The sequence below is a fragment of the Macrosteles quadrilineatus genome, unplaced genomic scaffold, assembly GCF_028750875.1.
Source record: "Macrosteles quadrilineatus isolate MER2022 unplaced genomic scaffold, UCM_ALF_1.0 Scaffold_41__1_contigs__length_1036756, whole genome shotgun sequence".
NCBI lineage: Eukaryota > Metazoa > Arthropoda > Insecta > Hemiptera > Cicadellidae > Macrosteles > Macrosteles quadrilineatus.
The window spans coordinates 714931-724455 of record NW_026542634.1 but is presented as its reverse complement, the minus strand read 5'-3'; the positions used below and the strand labels follow the sequence as shown (position 1 = coordinate 724455).

Sequence of the window (9525 nt, the reverse complement as noted above, 5' to 3'; positions counted from 1 at the left end):
ATTTTTCCAGTTTATAAAACAATCTTACTAATAATAGGTTAAAATGAAAATTTTAATTCGGGTGGTGAAATACATTTTAAATTTGCATTTTTCATAGTTTTCTCGATTTGTTAATATCATATTTTACTAGTTTTAAGTCATTTATGTGCTAGGCAGGTGATTTTAAATAGCCAAAGTTAAGAAAAATTGCAAAGCCGCTCTAACTTTTTTTTACACCAACAGCCGTTACAATTAAATTACAATCATAAAAAGTAAAACAATTTCTTGGCAATCAAATTCTTGATTTTTTTAATATCATATTGAACTATATTTGATCTGTTTGCCTAAAGAAACTTCGAGTAAAAAGTGTAAATGTTCAAAAATCGTCGCGTCTTCTGACGCCAAAGTGCGTTTATCATTCTTTTAAAGGATTAAAACTTATTTTATTTCTCTTTAAGAAAATGTTCAAATACACATACAGTACTACTCATGATTTGAGTTTTAATTTATGAACAGTAAAATCTATTGGTGATATGGCGGGATTTCAACCCGGGACCCCATAAACCGGAGTCCCGCGCTCTGGTTAGAGTATTATAAATAATACACAATACAAGTATGGAAAAAAATAAAAACAAGGACAACGAATTCTAAAATACAAGTCGTCCTTGTGTAAATTACTCACCTTTGAACGTACTATTGGTAAATAAATATGACTTTCCTCTTAATAGGTTCCTAATATTACGGTTAGAATTTAACTTTTCAATTTTCGTAGCATGATGAAGTCTAATTTTTAAATAGTCAATTGATATTTCTGTTACCAAATCTTCCAGTAACGCATAACACGCAGTATGAGAGTGGGGCGGGAGAGTAGCGCTGCCTCCCCCCCTCCTCAGTACGCTGGCTTCAACGAAACTACAGCGTGTCCTCTCCTTAATGTTTAATCCTCCTAGGTGTAGGTCTAGACTGACCGTCGCCGTGTCCTTCCCCTCCCCTCCTATCCTTTGTTGTTATCAGTGCCATTGTCTTCCGATAAGTTTTGAATGAATGAGGCTGCTTCGTAAATAATATTTGACTCAAACGATGTTTTTTCATTGAGGATGTGTTGGGGATGTTTCTTGCCGGCCTTGAATATCTCATATTCTTCGATTGTATCCAGGAAACGACCTCTTTTTCTATAAAAATGTAATACATTGATGGATTTGTCAATAGATGAGACATCGTGGTTATTACTTATCAGATGATCAGCAAATGCAGAATTGGGTTTGTGGACGGATGGTTTTGGTAGGTGTTCCTTATATCTAGTTTTGAATGAGCGGGTGGTTTGTCCAATATAAAAACTAGAGCAGCTGTCGCAGTTAAGTTTGTAAACACCAGATCCTTCCGATTTATCAGTAGTAGATTTATTCCTATTGTTTCTTAATGCAGATGAGAGTATATTGTTAGTACTGAACGATACTACAACATTGTTCTTTGACATTTCTTTCTTCCACGTGCTGTTAAAGTACGTGCCAAACTCAGTAGATATGTATATTGGTTTGTTTGTTCTATTGTTGGTGTGGATATTTTTATTTTTGTGTTTCTTAATGAGTTTGTCAATAATATTACTGTTGTATCCATTGGACACCGCAATGTATTTTAGCGTGTTTACCTCTTCCTTGTAATCTTCTTCGGACAATGGAATTGATAATAATCTATTGACAAAACTTTGGTAAGCGGCTAATTTCTGATTTTGAGGATGGTTTGAGGTGTTATGTATAGTCTGGTTTGTGGTGGTAGGTTTTCGGTAGATTCTGAATTTTAGTTTGTTTTCATTAGAGCATTTTGAAATATTTAGGTCCAGAAAATTTAATGATTTGTTGTTTTCAATTTCAAGTGTGAACTTAATATTCCTGTGTATATTGTTTAGGTACGTGCATAACATACCCAATTGTCTTTTTGTTCCATTGAAAAGGACAATGGTGTCGTCCACATAACGATAATAAAATATTATCTTGTCTTTTAGACGGTTACTATCAGACCACAGATGTTTGTTCTCTAAGTTGTTCAAGTAGATTTCCGCCAAAATACAAGATAAGGGTGATCCCATAGCCAGTCCTTCTTTTTGTAAAAATATTTCGTTTTCAAATTGAAAGTAATTTTGTCTTAGAACTATTTAAGTGAGTTTTACTAGCTCGTCAACAGCTACTTTACTTAATGAGGAGTTTTTCAATAAGTTATCTTTCAGTATAGCAATTGTCTCATTTACTGGCACATTAGTGTACAAATTTACCACGTCAAGTGATGCTAGGATGTATTTATCTTCTATTCTTACATTATTTATTTTGCTAATCAAGTCAACGCTGTTTTTCAAACTAAAACTATTTTCCATTTTGAACTCCCTCCTTAATATGTTGTCAAGTTTTTTTGCAATTTTATAAGCCGCTGATGGAATAAAATTGACTAAAGGTCTTATGGGAATGTCAGGTTTATGGATTTTAGGCAGGCCCCTGAAAATAGGAGCTTGTGGATTAGTAACTTTTAAACTGAAGATCTCAGATTTCGATAGGAGCGTTGTACTAGAACTAATTTGTTTATTTATTTCTTTGGAATACTGTATGGTGGGATCGTTGCTCAATTTTCCAATGTCATTAGTTTCAAAGAAGGCATGTGAACATGTGCCGTGAACATTGTTGCCTCGCATGCCTATACACGGCAGCCTTTAACTACAGGCCGCGGCCTTCGAAGTGGCAACGTCGCAAGTGGTGTTGTAACAGCTGTTTAGTTTGGCAGCAGCTAATGGTATTTGTGTGGGGGCGAGAGGTAAGCGTAAGCTCCTCAGGGAGGGACCGCTGTGAGTCGACTTTGTTCAGCAAAGTCGTACTGTGCTATGCACAGCCTGCAAGGGGTGCCTCTGCACTCGCCGAGGGCAGCGGATCTAGCGCTGGCTGTGTCATGACTAGACAGCCCTAGGGTAGGGAGCGGCTGCTCTAGTACTGGCCTTGGGCGGAGGTGACAATCACCAATCCGGCCAAGGCCCAGATAGCTTATGTTACCGCCAACTGTTACAGGTATGTGTGCAGCTGTGACAGGACTGAGCTGGGGACGATGAGGAGTCCAACCCCGAAAGGGTCCAGTCTTGGACATTAGCAGGCGTAGTGAGTGGGTCACGGTTCGGCTGCTAAACTACTAACCTATTGTTTTCTTGTTATAGTCATGGCTGAGCGTAAACAAACGGAATTACTACCCCAGGTGGGTACCTGCTCAAGCGGGGAATCCCACTCCTCCTTTTTGGGGGACATGCCCATGGATTCTGGGGAGGGCAACAATCAGCTATTCTCTAACAATGATGCTATTGTGCAGAACATCGCAATGGAGACGGAGCCTGGGGAGATCGTGGAAACGCCAGAGATCTTCTCGGATAGTTCCTCAGTAGTTCTGTCAGTAAGAACTCCATCCAAATCATCAACTGATGTCCTTGAGCTCTGTCATAGGTTAGATGCGGACCGACATATGCCACTAGACACCAGCAATGCTGGCGATTCACCGTCTCTGGCGGGCGAATCGTCCGACTCTGAGATTGTTTCTACTGTTATGACTAGAACAGAGTATAGAATGTCTGTTAGAGAGAGGTAAGTGGCTGAGGGCACGTGGATTCCCAACAGACAGTGGAGAAAGAGGAAGCGAGAGTCCACGGGTTCCCCTGGGGAAGGTTCTGGCGTATCACCGATGCGTAGAATCGGACCCGATAGTAACCCTGGGTCTTCTCAAAAACCTCCCCCAAAGGTATAAATCTAACGATCAGCAGATGGATCCGTTGCAGGTGTGGTCAGTTACAGAGACCAACTTGTAGGTCACAAGTTGGAAGTTGCTCCAGCGGCCCATCCTGACGCGAGATTCTCTGTTGAGGAATGTGACTTGTTGCAGGACAAACTGATGGAGCTGGTGTTTGGTGATGACGGCACCAACCTTCCGCATCAGTTTGAAAAAAATTACCATGAGAAGGGTGCTCTTGTTGTAACTTGTGGTAATTCTGAAACTTCTGACTGGCTAAAGAGGGTGGCACCGAAGCTAGCGCTGGGAAGTGAGGGGAGTATGGAGGTCATTGTAGCAGATTACATGGATCTGTTGCGTACGACCTAAGTGCTCCTACGCACTGACAGGCGTCTGACCAAGGTCGAAGCCTCTAAAGTGTTTGTTCAGATCGAGCAGCAAAATCCTGGCGTCACGACTAAAGACTGGCGTGTCATTGGTGGGAAGAAGAAGGATGATCATCAGATTCTTGTTCTTGCTATTGATGAACTGAATGCGCAGGTTCTGAAAGATCGTGGCTGGATTATATACCTGGGTCTGGGGAAACTGCAGCTCAGAGTCATCTCTGGTGCTTCTTCTGATGACCCAGGTCCTTCTAGCGAACCTACAACACAGTAAGGCTGCTACAGCCTTGTTCTGTATGAGCACGGTCAAGCAGTCCTTAGATTTTTCCTTGATTCAGGAACCCTGGGTCAATAACTTTAGAATTGCGGGGATGGGTACTATTAAGGGTAATGTCATTTCCGCGTCTGTACCACACACCCTAGAACTTGCATTTGGGTTAAAGAGGGGCTTAAATGTAATCCAGTTCTAGAGCTTTGTGTCGAGGGATGTAACAGTAATTAAGACTGTATGTGCTAAATCCGACACAAAACTGCTGTTGGCCTCTGTTTACATGCCACAGGGCGACGAGGGATTGTTCCCATCGGCTGGGGTCAGGAGAACGGTTGACCTCGCACAGGAGTCTGGAGCTGAACTCGTGATAGGCTGCGACTCCAATGCCCATAACACGGCCTGGGGATGCAGGGATACTAACAACAGAGGTAGGCCACTTCTAGAGTACCTAGTTTCTTGCGGCCTTCTTGTAGCAAACGTAGGCTCAGAACCAACTTTCTTAAGTAGGATAGGTCAATCAGTATTTGATCTTACGATGTGTTCAGCGGGTATGGCTAACAGGATTACTGACTGGTCAGTGTCTCTTGAGCCATCCCTGTCTGATCATAGGCACATTGTCTTTAGGTTGGGGAGTTTTTGCGGCGAAGCTCGCTTGTTCAGGAGCCCAGGTAAGACAGACTGGGGCTCCTACAGAGCCGATCTTCGGGGCAAGATTGCCTCAAATCTTAATACATCTCTAATTAATACAGTTGATACACTTAACGAGGCGGCAGACCGTCTAACTAGGTGTATAGTTTCTTCCTTCGAGGATAGTTGCCCTCTGCGCAAAAGTAAAAGCAATAGGGCTGGCTGGTGGGGTCCCGAACTTGCTTCTCTCAGGAAGAGAGTTAGGGCTCATTTCAGGCAAGCTAAGAAAAACAACAACTGGGATACATATCATAATGTTCTCACAGAATATAACCATGCAGTACGAAAGGCCAAAAGGCTCTCATGGAAAAGTTTTTGTGGTAATTTAGAAAGTATTAAAGACACTTCTAGAATACATAAGGTTTTTAACCCATTCTATGTGGAGCACTGCTTGCCGCATATTCACCTTCAGCAAGGTAAGATGGGCTGTTGGTCTATTACGACCCTTCAAATCGCCGGGTCCTGATGAGGTAAGACCTGTTTGCTTACAGGAAGGTCTAGACATTATAATTCACCCACTCTGTAAACTTGTCATAGCAAGTCTAGCCTTAAGACACATTCCCTCAGGGTGGTGTAATTCTCGTATTGCATTTATTCCAAAACAAGGGAGGGATAGTTACACTGATCCTAAGTCATTCAGACCTATTTCTCTATCTTCTTTCTTCCCTAAGATCCTAGAAAAGTTGGTCTCAAGATACATGATGGATACAGCTCTTAGGACTAATCCTATTCATAACAATCAGCATGCGTACGTTGCGGGTAGATCATGCGAGACCGCGCTGCATCAACTCGTAAGTAAGATTGAGAAGGCTCTAGAGAGTAGTGAGGTGGCCCTGGGTGCCTTTCTTGATATTCAGGGTGCTTTCTTAACGCTGTGAGAGCTAGACGCTTTCACGGAATTGTGTGTAAGTTGATTGAATCCTTGCTTCATAGTAGGAAGGTCAGGCTTTCACTCCACAATGACACGATTGAGGCAAGAACAACTCGAGGTTGCCCCCAAGGTGGGGTTCTTTCTCCTCTCCTCTGGAACTTGGTGGCAGATGACCTTATAAGGACCCTTAATGAAAGTGGGGTTTTTGCCTTAGGTTATGCTGATGATGTTGCAATCCTTGTGGTTGGAAAATTCCACGGAACCATAACTGACCTTATGAATAGAGCTTTAAGGGTGGTGGTTCGTTGGTGTCAAGAAGTTGGGCTTTCTATTAATCCCAGGAAAGTTGTACTGGTACCCTTCACAAGAAGGAGGAAACTGGATGGGATTGGTCCACTAAGACTGCAGGGTACTGAAATAGAGCTGCAGAATCAGGTGAAGTATCTAGGTGTAATTTTGGACAGATCACTTCACTGGGGACCACATCTTCAAAAAGTTATCGAACGTTGTAAGTGGTCCCTTATGGCATGCAGGCGGATGGTAGGTGGAACATGGGGGTTACAGCCCATACTCTTGCACTGGCTGTATGTATCTGTTGTCCGACCCGCCCTTACATATGGTTCGCTTGTGTGGTGGCCTAAGATGGAATCTACTGCAGCTGCCAAAGCTTTAGCAGGAGTTCAAAGGCTTGCTCTTATAATGATAACTGGGGCAGTAAGTAGCTGTCCTGGAGCAGCTCTAGATTGTCTGCTTGATATGTTACCTATCGATGTTTTTTTTATCAAGGTGGTAGCAAGAAAAACAGCCCTACGCCTTAGATGCGAAAACTTATGGGTGACCACAGGAAATAATAAAGGGGACTCCAAAATTGTTCAGGTGGTACATAATGATGAGTTGGACCTACCTTCAGATCACATGTCCAAACAATACTACTTTGGAAAGCCTTTCAAAGTACTAATACCAGACAGGGAAGATTGGTCTGGCGGGAAAGGGCCCATCCCCACAGGTGATTTAGAATGCTACACTGATGGTTCTAAGATCAAAGATGGGGGCACTGGAGTAGGTGTGCACCGGATAAACGAAGGCACTGCCATTTATCTTCCTATGGGGGTGTACCCAACTGTTTTTCAAGCGGAGGTCACTGCCATCTTGGTTTGTGCTCGAGAACATCTTAATAAAGAGATCAGAGACAAAACAATCAATATACTGATAGTCAAGCAACCTTAAAAACACTAAACTCTTCAACTCTAGGCTCGTGTGGGACTGCCTTGTTTCTGTGTCTGAGTTGGGTAGGAGTAATGATCTTACGCTCTGCTGGGTGCCGGGACACTCAGGCATAAAAGGCAATGAAGCTGCAGACAGATTGGCAAATACTGCCTCTGCGACAACCATGATAGGCCCACAACTCTTTTGTGGCATTTCACGAAACAGTGCATGCTCTTCGATTGCGACATGGGCCAAAGAAAAGCATCGTAAACGCTGGGTTGATACTCCCCTTCTTAGGGTCAGCAAGCTTATTCTGTTTAGGCCTTCTAAAAAGGTTGCCTCCGACCTTTTGAGACTAGATAGACGCAGAATTAAATTAACTGTAGAACTGATAACTGGTCATGGGCGATTCAGGAAACATTTACAACGGATGGGCTTATTTGATGGTGAACCGATCTGTAGGCACTGTGATAGGTCAGAAGAGACAGCCGATCACTTACTCTTTGACTGTAACGAGCTCTCTGATGCTAGAATGACAACTCTTGGTAATCTGGCTAGAGGAATATATCTTCCTGAGGATGAACTTATCGGGAAGTTACAGGCATTCATTGGACACCTTCTCTGCCTCCCAGTATGGTTTCCAGCCCGGTCTGTCCACTGTGGATGCGGTGGACAGCCTGATCCAGCGTGTCTTGAGCTCCTTTGAGTCGGGTGGCTTTGTTGGGGCCACCTTGTGTGACCTTAGTAAGGCTTTCGATACTGTGGATCATGACGTGCTGCTCTGTAAGTTAAATCATTACGGAATCAGGGGTGTTGAGCTGCAACTGCTCCGGTCATACTTGGGGGGACGTGAGCAGCTGGTTGTTGTGAATGGCCAGTGCTCTCGGTCTCGTCTTGTTGCCCATGGTGTTCCGTAGGGGTCTGTCCTCCGGCCTCTTCTTATTCATAATAATGAAAAATGATTTGCCCAGTCATGTTGAAGGTGGCGTGGTTTGTTATGCAGATGACACAACACTGGTTCATAGCTCAAACAATTTTCAAAATCTTGTGGAGCTCATGGAGCAATCCCTTGTACATGCCTCGGTTTGGTTCCATGCTAACTTCTTGTCTCTCAATGAAACCAAAACACAATCTTCGTTATTTACGCTGAAAAACATTAAACATGATATGACATCTCTGTTAAGCTCATGGGTATGCATTGATACAAAACTGACTTGGAACCCTCATATAACCTTGGTATGTAGTAAACTCTCCAGAGTTATCTTCCTTTTGAGAAGTCTAAAAAGTTGTCTGAATAAAAACTGTTTAAAAAAGCCTATACATACCTTTTTCAAGGAGTTATTTTGTATGGGCTCAGACTCTGGGGTGGGTTTGCTGAAATTAATAACGCTTAAATTAACAAAGTTCAGTTTACGAAAAACAAAATATCTCACAATTTTTGCGGTCCCGACAAGAGGTACCTTTTCTTATCTTATGGCGAAATAACATAGGGCCGACAAGAGGTCCCTTTTCTGAATGTGATTTTTACGACATGCTTCAATAAAAAAATTATTTTAATGAAAACTACCGTGAGTTAAGAAACAAAATTGCATTTCTTCTTTTGATACCAAAATCGTTTCTTAAATATGAAAAACACCGTTTTTATGCATATTTGAAATTTTCAAAACAGTTTTTCCCCAAATGACCCTTTTCCATAAAAAATTTCAAAGTCCTATAACTTTAACAAACCAAATTATACATGCGTGGAACTTGCACCAATCGATTTGGAATTTAATAAGGAATTCAAATATATATATATAAAACTCAAAATCAAAAATTCCAGACAAGAGGCACCAAGAGGTCCCTATTCGCTTTCCACATCACATTTTGTTTACATTCATGCCACTGAGCTATATGCCTCTCAGCCTCTCTGTTTTTGAGAGGAACGAAGGAGGAAACCGAGTCCATACTCTATACTCTACTCATATTCATTCCATTCCAATCTAATAACCTATTGCTAATTCTTCTGTTTCTTTTTTTCCGGTCCCCGGTCTACTGTACTGGTCTAGGTCTAGTCTAGCTTCCTCGTGCCTATTCATATTCTAGTTCTTTTTTCTTTTCTTTCGAGAATTATAATCCGTATTCATCCATAAATCTACTTACCAGATTTCGTCACTCTTGTGTACGTATATTTTCACTTTACTAAGTATAGTCTTGTAATAAGTATTTATAGTCTTGTATAAGTGTAGGCATAACTAAGAAAGTTTAATAATAGGCCTATGCCTACATGCATTTAAGAAAGGCTATAGTTACCAGTTAAATTACCAACCATTAACATAGGTGAAATTATCTGTAGTCTTGTAGGGAAATCTGGACTCTTAGGCACGTTCAATAACTTG

General features: G+C 41.9%; 1 protein-coding gene across 1 annotated transcript in view; it reads left to right on the top strand.

Moving 5' to 3' along the window:
• Positions 1-9179: 9179 nt before the first annotated feature.
• The window catches only part of LOC129005893 (enoyl-CoA delta isomerase 2-like), a 34334-nt gene continuing 33988 nt past the window's right edge, over positions 9180-9525 (top strand). The window contains exon 1 of the mRNA XM_054434931.1: positions 9180-9308. The gene's annotated coding sequence lies outside the window, so the exon portion shown is untranslated. The remainder of the gene's footprint in view (positions 9309-9525) is intronic.